The sequence below is a fragment of the Anas platyrhynchos genome, chromosome 6 (genome assembly GCF_047663525.1).
Source record: "Anas platyrhynchos isolate ZD024472 breed Pekin duck chromosome 6, IASCAAS_PekinDuck_T2T, whole genome shotgun sequence".
Lineage (NCBI taxonomy): Eukaryota > Metazoa > Chordata > Aves > Anseriformes > Anatidae > Anas > Anas platyrhynchos.
The window spans coordinates 36,075,724-36,093,460 of record NC_092592.1 but is presented as its reverse complement, the minus strand read 5'-3'; the positions used below and the strand labels follow the sequence as shown (position 1 = coordinate 36,093,460).

Here is a 17,737-nt window from a genome sequence, read left to right as displayed (position 1 = left end):
TATTTGAATAGCAGTGCGTGACTTTTGTCCATGATTTCAGAATAACCTAGAATTAAAAAAAAAAAAAAAGCATGTAGGTTCTTCTTGGAGCAGGATTAACAGCTGCTAGAATTATCAGCTTTCTATCCTATACGTATTCTGTTGTCCCAAACTTTATACCATATACATTCCTCATCCAAGAGGAACATCTGTACAGTATTATTAGTCTGATAAAGCAAACTTAGAAGTTAGCCAGCCCCTCATTTCACAAAATCTTTGGGCAGCTTTTGACTCTTACTAATAAAAGAATAAATCTGTCATAAAATATAGAGCTGAAAATGATTCAAGGAATATTATCTAATGACAAAAACATTTTCTTAAATTTCTAAAGACAGCAAACTGGAAGAACAAAAAGTCAAGTGCTCAAGGCCTATATCTGGTCATAACTTTTCAGTGTCAATGTAATGAAGATCTGATTAGTACATTGCCCTCATTTCTTCAAACACTATTTTAGTCACTGACATATCATTGATTCTTTATTACTATGATAATTGTTTAAAAGACACTGACAAGGAACAAGAAAAATCAAGGAGCATTAATCACATAGCCTAATTATTTTTTAACATGGTAAATACTTAGAGTCACAGACTGGTTCTTATTTAGAGCGATGGAGCTACATGCAGAATTACCAGATTTTAAGTAAAATGGCTGAGAAAACAAGCTCTACGGGAAGGAGCAAATCTGTGCATGGGGAAGGAAAGACACGGACCTCTCCCTCTGCCTCCACTGAGCTGCCTACACCTCACTTATGGAGGTGACAAAAAGCTTTGCCTGCTTGCTTTTCTGCATCACCATCATGACTGGACTCACCACCAAGACACCCCAGCATCTGTCCTTGATGGGTGACACCTTTCTGTTCATCCTCAGGACCACCATGCTCTCCCAAGCTACAACAGCACCACCCTCTGTGGTGTTTTCAGCCTGAGGCTCTAATGTTTTAGTATCCTTTACTTTTTATTTTCCCCCCTCCTTTCCCCCCAAGACTTCTCAGCCAGCCATGTAGCGCTCTCTTGCTGATCCTTCTCTCTGAAGCTGACAGCTGAAGTAATTGGTATTCATACAGTGTCATAGATCACTGCTAGATACAGCTTTAGTGACCTAAACTCTTTGACATCTGTTTGAAGACCTATGTAAAATGAATCAGTGCTCTCAGTGCCTAGTAAAAAAGTCTGCATATTTTTATCATTGCCAGAATAGTCATTCCAGGTTAACAGTTTGGACACACTAATGAAGAAAGTATGTGTATTCTCCCTGATTCACGTGGGTTGTGCAGCCTCCTTCCTCCTTTCTTTGCCATTATACTCTTTCATTAAATACCTATGGTATTATAAATCTGGTGTGGTGAGCTGGCAAAAACAGAAACAAAGATGCCAGCAGTGTGGACTGGGGCATTGTACTTGTGCTAAGAAAACACTCCAAGAATATCACAGAGTGATTTTATGGTTTCTAAAACATATTTTAGACCACCGAATATCAGATTTAGGATGTGCTTAAGATTTCTGAAGAAAGCAATTCAAGAGTTCCACATGACAATTCAAACCTGTCAAGATCATCTGTAAAAGTCAGAGATACTCATGTTCCCAGTTCTGGTTAATTGTCCTCCAAAGTCTCTGTGATTGTATCATATTGCTTACTGACTGTCAAATTGAAATTACATTTTTCTTTCTTTCTTGAAGTTCAGAGAAAAGAGGATAAACATGAGAGATTTTCAAATATGTAAAACATTATTGAAAGAAGAGATGATTCTCCACAAGCACCACATAACACAAGTAGTAGGTCTATAATGTGTGGTGATTAAGTTCAAAAGGTAGGGTAAAAGGAAGGCTATAGTAGTAGTGGAATATGGGAACAGATTACCAGAGATGGCTGTGGCATCTTTGTCACTGATGGTTTCCAGGAACATGATAGTCAAATTTCTGCCAGGAAAGGCTTGCATAGTCGTCAATCCAGCCTCATGAAGAAAGATCTGGGCCAGCAGCCTTTAGATTAAAACTGTTTTAAAAATAAATAAGAAAAAAATGAAATCAACACGGTTCCCATTTCAGGGGCCAAAGTCAAAATATTTCAGAGGAGATTCAGTGTTGCCAAGTGGACTGGCACTGAAATCCCTGGTAGCTCCAGTCATTGCTGCAGAAGCACCATATTTGAAGACCAATGTAAAATGACCCAGACACCTATTGACTTCCCCCCAACTTTGATAGGACCACGGTTCTGTAACCTATGTGAATCTGGCATGGTCTTGTCTGTGGTGTCTAACACCTGCTAGGACATGATGTTTGCAAAATGATGCCGCTTGTGTGAATAGAAAGAGCAATTGCTGAAGGAAAGTACAGTCTGTGCTACAACAGCAGCAGTAGCCTGGGGAATATCACCATTTGTTTCATATTGCAATCACCATCAGATGAATAATATTTCTAATCCTAAACACAAGTGCAATTATCAAGATCACAGTCTTAAGAAATTATAAAAATTATTCTCCTGTGGGTTTTCCATAAATATCGAGAAGCTAAATGGTAACTAATTTTACATCACTTTTGTGTGTGACTGTGTCATTTCTCATATCTACAGCTAAAACGGTTAGTTATTGAATTTGTTTGTCATTAAAAACAAAAGATATATCTGAAGGATTTTAAACCAAGGAGATTTACTGCCTCATTTATATTTATTTTTTGAAATAACATTGGTAGTAGTACATCCTGACATCTTACATTAGTGGGTAAATTGATTAAACCCCAAATTTTCAGAGACTCTGAGCATATCTCATTAGGGAAATCACACCTATTTTTTAAGAATATCATGCTGCTTCATATCTAAGGTGGATATTTAGAAGTGAGACTCATACGAATACCAGTTACTTAGGAATTATATCATGCCATACATACCTCGGGGAACAACCACGGCTCATCTGCAAATCCACATCTCATTTTCAAGGAATGATCCCGTATAAATCCATTTAAATCTAGGAAGCTAAACTTTGCTCTAGCTGTTTCAAAATATGTCTGAAGATGAAAAGGGAGGCAGCACCAAGGGGATTAAGTTTTTCATACATAGGGGGAAAAAAAATAAATCAAAAACAGATGAACTAAACAGAGACTAAAATAAACTTGAAAAACAAAACATTCTGAAACTCCCATTTGTTTCTAAAACTAATTCATCAGGACAGTTGGAATGGCTATCCGGTCATCTGCTGGGTTAGGAGAAAGAGCTACCTCTGCCAGGAGCTTATATATTTGATATAGGTCATTAGTGACAGGGCATGAACATCTGAAATTACTTATGTTGTTTGCTATCCTCACATTTCTTGCGATAAGAGATCAATACAGGAAACTCATAAGGAATGCCAGATTATGCAGCAAATACCACAACAGATTTTTAACTTCAGTTGTTGCCAGTTCATCTCTTTGAGTTCTTGCTAAATAAAATATCATACAGTGACATTAGATTTGAGGAAGTATGTTGCTAGGGATGCTCTTGTTTTGAAAAAGATTAAAAACAATAGAAAATGGCAGACCCCTTGGAACTATGGAACTTCTTTTGCAAAAATATGCATTTATGCTTTTGATTTCTGCTCAGTTACTGACATCTCTTCTTCCTACCTTCTCCTTAAGTTTCCCAGATGAACTGACATTCTCCTTTACTTTTCTATCCTAAAATGATGCAAGGTGTTTTATGCTCTGTTAAACAGATAAACCCTCAATGCCAGAGATGGTTATATTTTATCAAGAGCAGCAGTAACTGTTACACAGTATGCACAGACAAAATCCTTACACTTAGATATTTTCTTAAGTACTTCAGAAATATTGGGATTGGATTTGATGTATAAATGTAGACATAAGGACATTTTACTTGCTTAACAATTTCAGTTTATAGACATGTTCAGCTTGTTTTCAGACTAGCCTCTAAAAATGTTTTTTAATTATCAGCAGATTACATTCATAAATGAAAAAGATAATCAAAAAAAATTTTGTGCCAAATTCTTTGGCTTAAAGCATACCTAGGCAACAGCTTGCATAAATAAGAAAATAATAATAATTTAAAAAAAGGTAACATAACTTTTGCACCTCAGGTAAAGCAACATTCAGAGTTTTTTTAGATCTTACTGAATCCAAACAATGAAAAATCCATCTTTACCTTAGAAACAGTAGTTTAGCTAAAATTTCAAATTTTCAAGATGCAGCTGTTTCTTTATGATATTTAACCTCAGCTACCTGCATTCGAAGAGCAATTACTTTTCTAGATAATATTTGCTTTGATAAAAATTCTCCGTCCTTTTATTATAAATACTTGAAAAATTCTAACTGAAACAAACAACATCAACCACAACAACACAAAAACCACCCTAGGTAATACTTTTCAAACTAAGGTCCTTAGTTTTTTTTTTTTCTGAGACCAGTCATTCATGGTAAATACAAATAGTTTATTAGAACACAAGGGAAGAGTCATGAGGGAAAACAACCAACCAAGAGAAATGTGCAGATTCTGAACTTTAACAACAAATATTTTGTTGATAAGCACTCATCATTAATGACATTTTAGTACTCTACCAGTCCACAAAGAATAACTGTGCTCTAGGGGGGAAAAAAAAAAATGCACTCCTTGAAATTGTGCAAAGTCCAATAAGAATCTTTGACTGATATATGCATCTATACAAGTGACTGTAGTCACCAAGTCAAGAATGTAGAAAGAGAAGTCAGCCTACACAGAACAGAGAAATTGAGTCCTGGGTTTGTTCCAGGTATCACCATTGCAGATGGAGTAGCAAAATGGCAAAAGATGTCCATGTATTTCCTAGGAAGAGGAGGGAGTCAATAATTGCTATCCAATTGTCAGTAACTAGACAGAGAATGGAAGACCTGTCTGACAGAGAGGGGCAAGATCATCTTTGCCAACATGGTTGCTAAACAAAACAGGTATGCCCTCAAAATTAGGCTCACTTAGTGATGGAGACCAAAGCTTCAAGGGAAATGGAGCAGTATGGGCTGAGAGGAAATCTGTGTGGGACAACTATTAGGGGGAAAGCCTGAAGATATGGACTGACAGAAACCTACTGAACTTCAGCAAAGGCAAATGCAAGTTCCGCACCTGGGACAGAATAACCCCATATGACAAGGCAGGCTAGTGGTTGGCTGACTGGAAAGCAGCTTTGCGCAAAAGGACCCGGCATTCCTGAAGGACAAGCTGAAAGTCAGTCAACAACATGTTTGTGCAGGGTTTAAGGCATACCAGACTGTGTTTTGTTGTTTTTTTTTTGTTTGTTTTTTACCCACTGTTCAACACTTGTGAGCGTAGAACTCGAGAAGTGTGCAGCCTTGGGATCCTCCGTAGGAGGAGGAGAGTCCAGCAGAGGTCACTATGATAATTTGGGTAACTATGATGGGATGGACAACATGATGGGTGAGAAAGAGTATTAATTGTTGTCTATGGTTTCTAATCAGATGATTAGAAGGAAGCAAAGATGGGCCATACTCAGAGTTTACACTAAAATGACTGCAGTAAATGACATGTTGAAGCAAGTGAAATTGCTTCAGGCATTGAGGAAAAAAAAAAAAAGTACTTCAGTGTGAGTGGTTTAGCTTTGAATGGAGCCCAGAGAGGCTGAGAAATCTCCAACCTTTGAAAAACAAAGCTTGCCTGGATGAGGATCTGAGCTACCAGATAAAACACTGAAAGAAGACCTTCACAGCTAGCTCTGGCCTGAGCAGACAGGACTGATCCAGATGTGCTCTGGATGTCCATTTCAACCTAAATTTTTCTATGATTCCATATTACAGATCTGTAATTGTAGCACCAAAACTAAAGGAGGTGGCTATAGTGGGATAAATGAAGATAATCAGGCATTGGGAATAAAATTCCCATAAACATTCACACTGATTTTTTATTTTATTTTATTTTTTTAGAACTGAAGTGCTGCATGCATTAAACAACACATTTTATGCTTCTATAGATTTGCACATTATTTAACGTCACAAGTTACTTAAAGAGAAAACTTCTACCAAAATCCTTTCTGCCCATGACAGAGATGTCTATTCTGTCCAAGAATTGATGAAAGCATCTAAGATGGAAGGACTGCTGTGAGAAAGCAGAGCTGCAAATAATACAGGAATGATCTAGACCTTGCCCTGGATTCAGAGAACATGATTTGAGTGGTATAGCTGGAACTCACTTCCACCAGATGAAAAGAAGGATTTTTCTGTAAATAGAATTAGAAGGAAATTTTGAAAGCACTATTGCTGACTTACCTCTACTACTACCCATGACAGGGGGAGGGACATAAACAAGGTAGTTGAGCTCAAATGGGTGTCACTTTTGAAAATCCATCTTAAGGTGAGGAGTAAAAATGTGAAGAAGTAGTGGAGGTCATAAGACACATAATAAAAAGGTAGTACATCAAATAAGTATTGCTAAGCACACCTGAATCTTTTTCTTACTTTATATCATAGTAAGGCTTACATCATATTAAAGCTTCTGAATCTTACAGAGAAAGGGGTCATTTAACCTTGTTCTCTTGGAAAACTGTAACATTAACATTTAATCCAGTGCGTTTTTATAAGTAAAATTCATGAAGTAGAGTATTTGCAGAAATACAATAATAAAAAGATACAAAAAGTCACTAATACTAATGAATAAAAATATTCAGACATTTAGCCATTATTTTACATTACAGCAGTGTACTTTTTGTGGACTTTTACCTTCTTCAATGTTATGAATAATTACTTCACTAGGCATGCCAGATTTTCAGAGTGCCTTTGAAATAAGTAATATTACCTTCTCCCAGAAAAGTTCCCTACCAGAAAATCTAGACTTTTCCCTTAAAACCTGCTTTAAGCAGGCTGGCCAGTTCCAGGTAATAACATCACTCCATAAATTGCACAATGATGGAGAAAGCAAGCAGACTTCCTCTGTGAAAAATAACAGACAAATCAGACAAAAACTGAAAAGGGTTTATGTTCCTTCTTCCTCTCTGTCATTAGCTCTGGATTATTCACTAAGGGTTAATTTTGTCAAATAAATAAATCCCCAGTACTATTCTTGCCCATGACTAATACACCACTCTTATCTAAGGCAGAACAATTTGTTTGATCATTCATCTAGTTTCATAGAACGGTTTGGGTTGGAAGGGACCTTAAAGACCACCCAGTTCCAACCCCCTGCCATGGCAGGGACACCTCCCACTAGACCAGGCTGCCCAAAGCCCCATCCAGCCTGGCCCTGTCACTACTAGGGATGGGGCATCCACAGCTTCTCTGGGCAGCCTGTGCCAGGGCCTCACCACCCTCAGTGTAAAGAATTTCTTAATGCTTAATCTAAATATGTCCTCTCTTAGTTTAAACCCATTAACCAGCATTACACTCCCTAACAAAGGGAGTCCCTTGTCAACTTTTCTGTAGCCCTTTTTTAATTATTGGAAGTCTGCAATGAGATCTCCCTGGAACTTTCCCCTCTCCAGGCTGAACCACTCCAACTCTGTCTGGCTTCAGAGGAGAGGTGCTCCAGATCTCTGATCATCCCCATGAACATGGACAAGTCCACATGAATGCTACCAAGACAGAACTTTAACTGAGGTTTTTGGTGTAAATGAGACTCTACTCTCATACTCATTTCCTGATTTATATAACCATAAGGTAGGGAATATGCAGAAACACAACCTTCCTGATCAAAAGCTTTAAAAAGAAGTGCTGTTGCCAGAAGCCAATACGCAGAGACACCCCAGTGACTCTGATGCTTCACTGGCAATTTGAGATGCTGGCAGAGTCAGTAAAATTCTTAAACATATTGACCTCTCAGTACTTTGAAGTTCTTTCTGGTAGTCCAACTGCTAGTTTAAGCTTTAGTATTGCTACATTTCAACAACTGCAAAGTTTTAGGCTTCTAATATTTTAAGAAGTGATTTGAAATTATTTAGCACCAGGCTTTGAGCTTCTTTGAGAATTTCATATATGCAAAATATTTTTTCCTTACCATCAAGTGAATTTCAGAATAGTATAAAGTTACTACCAAAAAGTAGGTAGGGAATTCAGAAGAGAGATCTGGAACAGTCAGGCACAGACGTTACACCTCCAAATGGAAACATAGGCTACAGACATTTCTGCTTGTACTCCCATAATCCTGCCTGTGCCTGAACAGCTGCCTCTCTTTGCTTTCTGATTATATAGGGCCTAAATGAACTTCTCCCAGAAGTTTGTTGCTTGTAAGTCATTCATTATTAAAAAAGTGATGGTCTTATAAACCCATGCTTAAGGCTCTGGTGCAATAAAACCTTCTGCTGTTGAAACTGAAACATTTATCACCCATCCAATTTTATGCCTAATGCTTTATTTACTTTCAAATACATCCAACAAAACAAGGACAAAAAACATTAACTCTAGAAAAGTTGAGAAGAACAACATTAATTTTTATCTATTTGCAAAACAATTGTTAGCACTTCCTAACATGGTTCTAGCTAACATTGTCATTCATCATGATACTGATGATTTGCTTATAGCTACATTTCTACTCATTGTCATTTTTTATGTTCTATATTATTATTCCAGCCTAATAATATACCTAGCTTCTAAAAGCATCCTAAGAGAAATATATAAATTAGATTAGTTCTGTATATCTATTCCCAAAATTTTCTTTGTGCGTATCCAGCAAAGTGCTTAGACCTAGATTTTTCATGTATGCCTTTCTAAAGAGCTCAAAACTTACAACATAGTGAAGAAAAACAATTCTAGAATGTTGGCTTTTCAGTTAATTTATTTAAACAGTGGTATGTGTGGAAAATTTTTACATTTTTATATTGTACCCTGATGGATTTATCACCATGGTGAAGAGGATGAAGAAGCCAGAAAGATAACAAATCAGGATATTAAGTTCTATAAGGCTTCAAAGGGATGGTTTTTCAAAACAGGCTTTTAGCAAAAGTCTAACCTTTCAAAATTTTACATTCAAGAAAAAAGGGAAAAGTTACCAAAATCTAATTAGGAAATATATAACCTGATTTCTGTGAAGAACAAAATGGAACAATGTCACAAGGGAAAGAACCTCCAGAGATATATTTTAAACAGCTTCTCTCAGAAATACTAAAAAGGAAAGAAGTTAAAATTACAGCTGAATAAAATGTTCCTAGTGAGACTAAAAGACCATGCAAGGTTGAAAAAAGTTAGAAAGGTCTATACATCTGACAGGTACTAATCTTCAGGACCAGGTTTTATTTACTGATACATCCTCTCATCTACCACTGCAAAAAAAGCAATTTTCTGTTCAAAAGTGTAACGATGGGCAGCCCTACTGATGCCAATATCTTCCTCAGATTTTCTCACCATTATCAATAAGAGTAAAATAAGTAAAATGGAAGCAATTTCCCTCCAAATCAATATCTTATCAATGATTTAGTCATTTTAGACATCTATATTTGTCAATATTAAGTTTACTAAAATTTGCAGAATGATAAGGATGCAGCACCCTATTTTTTTTTGGTGAGTATTAGGTGTGGTTCCTGATGCACGGTTATAGCATATATGGCATATATCCATTTGGAAGTGGATATTGGGTGCTGAGCCATTACAAAGGCACAGGAGCCCTCACACGCCAATCAAAGCACAAAGTACACGTTCTTCAGACCCCATCACAAGGATGTTTGTACTTGTTAGGATCTTGAATTTCAATCCATGCATATCACAACTTTTTGCTTTTCTCTGAATTTGCAAAAGCTGGAAACACACCTAAGTGAGAGAATATCCTTAAACTTACTAAAATTCTGAGTCAAACATCCCATGTTCCAGCTTCATTACTCTCAAGAACAGAACAATTAAGTGTGTAGTATGAGGAAGAAATATAAACACTGTAGGAACCATAGCCTCATACGGTATCTGCAACACATTAACAAAGCTTCTAGCTATAAGTTCTCTCTGCCATGTTCCTTGAGCTATGCAGGGGTATTGGGAGGGCTTTTAGGCACTCTTTGAACAGGTTTCCCTGCCATCTACTCTGTCACTTATTTTCCAAGGTTTATTTATAAGCTGCTCAGGATCAATGTCTATACACACTGTACCTGTTGGCCAATAACTACTTGGGATGCCAAGTCTGAGCTCAACTGTATCTTCTGCTAACATACAGAATCCAGCTTCCCTGGAGCTTGACTTATTGTAAGGGGGTGAGGATGCAGATCAGGAAGATCTCTCTGTAGTCTTGGCCCTCTCATCTGGTGCAACAACACAACCCCTGAGAAAGGGAGATGTTTCTGAGTGATATATCTCTAAATTCCAGTGTCCCAAGGCTTACAATAGGGAATACTCCACCCGCTTTTGCTCATTATGTATTTTCTGCCTTTACAGACTAGTATCAGAGAGCATGTAATTTACCCCCTCTCCATCATACATTCCAGTGCAGAGAATATTGACAGCAAACAAAATCTGCTTCCCTTCATCATCAGTAGTATAACCCAGAGCATTTAACTAATGCCAAACCTGTAGAATGGGAAAGCTTGAGTGGAGATGTACAAATCACCATAAAGGATATGCTCTGATATGAAAATCCTTGCGAGTACATGAAATTTAAAAGTAACTTGGAGGGTTTGGATCTGATTATTTTTCCTCAGTAAACGCCTGAAGCAAAGTTATTTGGCCTGTCTAAATAATTTGGCAATACCACTTTGTAATGTTCAGAAATGTAAAGGCAAACATTTACTAGACAGATTGTATTTACCCAACAGATGCTTAATATTTACTGGTGCACTCAGAAATCCTCAGGAAAGACAGTCAGCAGTTAATCTTTGACATTCTAACAAGAATAATTCCTGGGAAAACTAAAACAAACATTTTATTTCTAAAGGACAGACAAAATATGATATAAACTGAGGAGAGAAAGTTAGAACAAGAAAATAACAGCAGAGTCATTAAGTCATTTCTTAAGCAGGTATGGGAGATGTCAGGCATCTGCAGATGTCTGCAGAGTCACACCCTCACTGGTTATCAGACTTCACCCAAGTATTTTGGGTCAAGTTTTTATTTTCTTATAATCCTGCATTTTCAGGTCAACCAAAATAGTTTGCAAAAGTCAGGCACTAAGTCTCAAGCCTCCTGACAGACTAGAGGAACATTATTGTTTACAAAATACTGAAGTTTCGATTTCTCTTTATATTGCTTTCCTTTAGAAAGAAAATTTAGCAAATGCACACAAGATAATTTTTTTGGCCTACTGACCAGATACAATCAGCCCATTTACAATTAAAGATCTACTAAACTCATTTTAATTTTTTTATAAACTTATCTTGACATACCTATTCAATAAACTAATGCAAAAAAATGATTTAATATTTTGCTCAGAGTCTTTGTCTGAGTTTTAAAATAGATCATACTCAAATATATCAAAACAAGATGATAAGCCACAGCATTTTTCCATCCCTGTTTTCATTGGTTTCTAGTATCTTGGATGCTAGTTCTGTATTCTTCTCATGAATATGTCTGTGTTTGTGGATCTGAAACAGAGATATTTCACTGTGAGAATTGCAGCGATTTATCTTTCCTTCTTCTGTGACAAGAGGAGGAAAGGAAAAGAGTCTTACAATTCTTCTTGAGAAAACAATTTTGCTTGTGCCTCCAACAATCAGTTAAAGTTGTCTTTTATGCTTCTAATTTACATTTCACCTTAACAATGGAGGGTTTGTTTTGCATAAGCATACAGAGAGCTTAAAGAGACTTCTCTAATGCTGAGTAAAGAAAGCCTGGATAGGGAATGGCCTTTATCTTATTAATACTGCATGTTGCATTCTGCATGCATGCCAGTATAATGCAGTTGCCTTCTTCTCACTTTAATAGACACTTAAGCACAAAGGAAACCAATCAAAAATGTAGAAAGTGATACTTTTTCTTACAGCCTACAGAAGTTCTCATGAGCTGCACAGTAACTCATTGATCTATGTTTTATAGCACTGGGTAGCCCAACATATGTATTTTTAATGATTTAGAAAGTGCTCATAAACTAATATCCCCATCCTCTAATGGGTGGTGAATACATGCAAAAGGAAGCAGAATCCGTTATTTCGAAGGACTGTAAGAAAGAAGTTCAATGAGAAGCATCCATCTTGGCACTGTCAGCAGTAAAGTCAGAATCATTCTGTTCCAATTCAAATCAGTTTTATTATTGTGTAAGATACAGTTAAACAGAACCCCAACAATCAGACACCCACAGGAATTTAATTCACATGGCACCAAATTTGTTTGGAGGTCTTGGGCATACGTAACCAAGTTGCTGATATTTAACAAGTCCCATATGCCTGGTGAACTGTGACAATTGTCCAAAAGCAGCAACAGGACAAGCCCAGACACTTGTCACAGGCTACAAAATCTCCCACCTACACAGTTAATGCATTTCAAATGATGAAAGCCACAATAACTTGACAAATTAACTGAGTCAGTCTAAGCATATACTTTTTGCATCAGAGGTTGTCCTGCAGTTCTGGCTACAGTATAATCACCGCTGATGAGGGTTATTACTAATACAATGCAGTAGCAGCAGTAAGAGTCATTTTCCCAAATACGCTCAAGGCTTTGCATGTGGCTTTCACACTTGTCTCTGGCTGAGCTCAGTGGTTGAGCCTGGAGGTTCCATCAATGATTAGAACCGTGTAAAGCTCCTTTGTGCTGTGGATTTACCAGCTAGGAAAAAAACTACCTCTTCTTTAAGTTGCTACCAACTATCAGGCATTCTGAGGCCTTGCGGAGGAAATAAATATTTTTTCTTAAATACATATTTTTATTGAAGAATAAATTATGAGTTACCTGTGCGTGTTAGAGATTAAACTTGGCTACTTTTACAACAGTCTTGTTTTGAAGCATTGAGTAAATTAAAAAAGCTAACAAAAAAAATATAACCAAAAGAAATACAAAAAAAAAAAAAACACACGCTTTTCTGTGAAGAAGACAGTGTATAACTGACCTCGTTAACAGGGTATGTGAGCCTCTTCCAATATTTCATTACTTATTTCTTCACAGTGCTCCTACAACCAGGCTCATGATATTAAACAACTTGTAAGTGGAGAATTGAGATACAGGATATATCCATGTGGTTTATTTTCAGGTAGATATGAACTCTGCACTCACAACCTATGGAAACCAGTGTGAGTTAACAAGGCAGTAAACTCAGGCTAGCAGGTGACATTAGCTCAGGCAGAAACGCAGCTTAGTACCACAACTTACTTATGGCTGCTGGTAGCTCAGGTAGAGCAAAGCTCATACTTGCCCACACTGCAATATGCAGAAACTTCAAAGCTTGACCTCCCACGGGGATTGCAGGCTTTACATCATCAGCTACTGCAAATTTTTAGAGAAATCTGTGGTCCTAAATTAGATGCCTTGACTTCAATTCAGTGCCCCATCAAAATGTAGGTACCAGGGACCACAGTGCTAACACTGTGAGCAGGGATTCACCTAAACCTCAGCCTCATGTGCACCTGAAGTAGGAAACTCAGGACGTGAGGAGTGCTCCTCTCACCAGAGATGGTGGCAACCAATTTTATGACACTACTTCTTCCCCCAACACCCTATGAATAAAAAGTTAAAGTTTTCAGATAGGAAGCTGTAGGAGTTTCCTTTAGTCTGGTCTGGAAAGCATTCTCTTGCAACTGTATAACTTGGATCAGTTGGATTATAAATCTACGATACATTTCCACTGTTAAAAGAATGGCTTTTCAAAGCCTTAGGTTAAACCCCTCCAAGAACCTTTCTCAGCTACATCGCTATTAGATTTTCCTCCTCCAGGCTGTCCCAAAAATGACACGTCAAGCAGAGCATTACAGATGCAGACTGCACTTTCTCTCCTGTGCCCATCATATTTTATCTTTTTTTCCCCCCAACCTCACTTACTTATTTCTGCCTCCTGAATTGTACATGGGAAGATTCAGGAACCTATCAAATGACTCAGGCTAGTGGAATACAAGTCACAGGGGAGAGTAAAGGGGGGAAAATTGAACCCTCTATCCTCATTTGTCTACCTCCAGCTTACTCTGGGTGCTGAGGCAAAGAAGCAGATGCTCTTTGCTGACTCATTTCTTCCCTTTGCCAAACAGCTGGGATAATTTCCCTCTCCTTTATCTCTCTCTTCAGGTAACAGGTAGAAGGAGAGGAAAATTCTTCCATGACTTCCCTTGACTCCTGGACTCAGACCTGTATCTTATCTCCCAAACTACCATTAGAAAATGATTTAGTCGTAACAATCTTGTCTACTCTGTTGACTATGTTAGCTGCTTCATTTTCCACAAGAAAACAGAGCATCAGGACACTTGGCTGAACTCATATTATGGTTTCACAGAAAAGCAGCTTGCAGACATTTACAGATAAATAGAAAAAATGAAATATTTGAGACATTATTGAAGGTGCTTGAAGGAGCCATTAATGCATCCATGGCTGATATATAATGGGTCACAGTACGAAAGAGCAAATTAGTGCTACATCAAGAGGAGAAAAAAAACCAACACCTTCTACTTAAATTGATCCCTTTTACATAAAGTTAGCCTAAAAAACATCAAGTTCATTGGAAAAATTTGCACTTTGTTTAGACAGACCAAGTTATTAGCTACTTTATTAGTCATTACTGAAGAGGGGGCTGTAGGAAATATCTTTTGTTGCTTAGGAGATAATGCAATGGGAAAACAAATCAAATTTGTTGAGATTGTTTTGTAAAAACTCATGCATTTTCCCCACTTAGTTTGCATCATTTTACATTTTTCCTTCCATTCCTCAGGTATTATGATATAAATAACAATCTAGTGACCTCTGTAAACCCAGCAAAATTTTACATGTATTTTTTCTCAATAATCAATTAAGAGAATACAGCAGTGTGTCATTCAAGGCAGCCAATAAGAAATTATTTATTATTGGATTAAAATGCAGGAAAGTTCAGCCTGGTTCTTAGTTAAAAGCAAGCAATGCTTTGAAGATTTTACAATCCCAGGAAACAAATGGTTCAACACATTTACAGACAAATAAGAGGAATGCAGAAGCACTTCAAGGTTAAAGAGAGGTCTAAATCTCCAAGCAGCTCACTCCAGGGCTCTTGTGCTTTCTGCCTTGCTCAGGACCTTCATCACCAGAGTCCATCTCCCAGAATGGGCTGCAGTGCGCTAGAGCCAGGCATGCAATAGTGGGGAGTGCTCACTGGGTACATCTGACATACAGATAGCAAGGGGATGAGTGAACTACAAGAATATCCAGACTATAGTATTTGGGAAGGAAAAAAAAAAAGAAAAGAGAGACATTAAATCAACAAATCAATTCTTCTAAGGCCCTGTGGCAACAACTTAAAGCACTCCTCTCTCCAGTTTTGGACAGGCTTACAACATTTGTGCCATGAAAAGTCTAGATTTCCATGACAGATTTTTTCCTCAAAATATTGATCCAAATACTATTGTAATAAAATAATAAATTCACTGAAAAAAAAAATTGATCCAGAGCAAGTTTTTTGACCAGCTACCTAGTTCATTTTTTGTTGTTTTTATATCAGCTATCTAAATAAACTACGCATTGAACATAACTCCCCTCCAGCCTACCTAGAGAGTTTTCTTCCTTACTAACAAACAGCTTAATATTTTGCAGCTCCAGTCTCCTACTTTGTAAGTTGTCCCTCAAGAATCTACCCAGCTCTTTAGGATTATGTTTTCATGGGTCAGTTTTCACAGAATTTTTTATGGTCCGCTATACAAATGTTATACGAAGTGCTATACAAATGAAAGAATATCTCCAATGCATCTGTTGACACAGACAGAGCTTAGTGTCCTTTATTCTAAAGCCCTATCTGTCTCAAAATGAAGACCTGCCTGTTTTCAAGTGTTTCTGTGCATTTCTTCCGTGCTGTTTAGTTTTCAGTGAAGCATTAACCATGTTTCCTAAGCTGAAGACCCAACTTTAATTCCACATACATATCCCTAAATTTCAGCACCATCTTCCCAGAGAATACAGTTCTTGTTAAACAACAAAAAAAGATATCCATAAAATGTGGGCCTGATTCAGGTCTAAAAAGAGACTTCATGCAGGATAACTATTTCAGAAAGAATTTCTGCTCCTTTTATAAATCCAGCTCCATGGAGTTTGGTAAGAACAGTTTGGTTCACTTGGCTTTAATCATGCAATATCACTTTTTTTTCCATATTTAAGCAGGATATGGGAAGTGCAATAACTGTTGGTTCACAAATAAAGCAATAGGGTTACCTCTAAGCTGTATCGTTACTGTGTAATATATTGTGTCTGAGCCCAGAATATTGCTTTCATGAATAATCATAATACCTAGCTCTAATGCAATGTTTTGCATCAGTGGAGTTCTAAGTGATTTATAAAACAAGCAAGTAACAATTGAGGGTAACTTAGTTAGTTTACTTAAAGGAAAAAAGTTTACCTTAAAATGTGAGAGTAAGCTAGAAACTAAAATTAGAATTACAGTGCTAAATTATAAGACTTTCCCAGGCTTCTAGAAGTTATTTATCATTGTGACTAGGATCTCACTAAAGCTCCAGAAACCAACATTCTGTTGCTAGAAAGGACAAAGGTAGTACAGGAAACCACTTATAAGTGCACTTCTGACAAGCAGATTCAAGAATTTGCCCCTCCATTCCAGCAGCAGCAGTTTGCCATCATGTCCCACAAGCCAGCAGCCCCCGATTCTTTTTTCCTTAGTTAAGCTAGACTCCAGTGAATTCCTGTAGGATCTCTTCCACTCGTTTTCCCTTTCTTTTAAGATTGTATATGGAAATCATCTCTTCCTTGTATATGTTTCACAAAAATTACAGAAAGTAAAGCATTTATTACTCTTAATTGCATTGTTCAGTCCTAAGTTCATTCTGAGATGAGGTACACAAGAGGTTTAATATAAAACATATCTGCACACCATCACACAAACCTTCCTTGAAGAAATAATTGTCCTGTGTAAATCAATGGACACGGTCATCCAAGATGCAGAGAAACTCAACTAGATTTCTAATTACATTCTTTTAAAAATTGAATTAGGATCAAATAGGCTTTCCTGTGGTCTTTAGCTCATTATCCTGTTATCCAAGCAAAAGTGTAACAGTTCACTTGCCAAACACAGAGAATGAAATAACTCAAGGCTACCATGCCTTTGCATGAACTAAAATCCATGCTGTCATGGAATTGGATGCTATAAAGCAAGAATGATTAAAATTGACAAGTACAAAGGCCTAACACATTTTCCAGAAGCAGTGATACAAATCAAACCAATCAAACTGAGCAATGCAGCACATCCCATCCCGTGTTTCAGAGGCTGGCTGAGCAGCCAGACGGCCACCCTGGAACAATGTTTTCAGCATCCTCCATGCTGAGAACATGACAGTTCTGCTCTAACTTAACAAATCCAGTTTTCAGAATGTTAATGGAGCGTAGAAGCAGTACCACAACTCTGCCATCATTATAGCTCACTGCTTCAGGTTATGGCCTTCCAGTTGAGAGTGTAGACAATGATCTCTGCACCAGGTGTGTAACGAAAGAGTACATCCTATTTTATTTGGTGCTCCCACTGCCACAACCAAGTGTCCTGTCCTCCTGTGGCGGTTTTACCCAGCTGGGCAGCTGAACTCCATCCCAACCACTCTCCCTCCCTCTCCTCAAAGGAAAGGGGGGAGAAAATACAACAGAAAAGGGCTCAAGAGCTGATGTAAGAACAAGGAGATAATTATTGTCACAGGCAAAATAGACTCAGCATAAGGGAAATT

The 17,737-nt window shown here is 37.5% G+C and overlaps 1 long non-coding RNA gene across 1 annotated transcript in view; it reads right to left on the bottom strand.

The window, feature by feature from the left end:
- Positions 1-17,737, bottom strand: part of LOC106017595 (uncharacterized) — a 43,551-nt gene that overhangs the window by 6,003 nt on the left and 19,811 nt on the right. The window contains exon 2 of the long non-coding RNA XR_001191127.5: positions 1,897-2,031. This is a non-coding gene — a long non-coding RNA (uncharacterized lncRNA). The remainder of the gene's footprint in view (positions 1-1,896; positions 2,032-17,737) is intronic.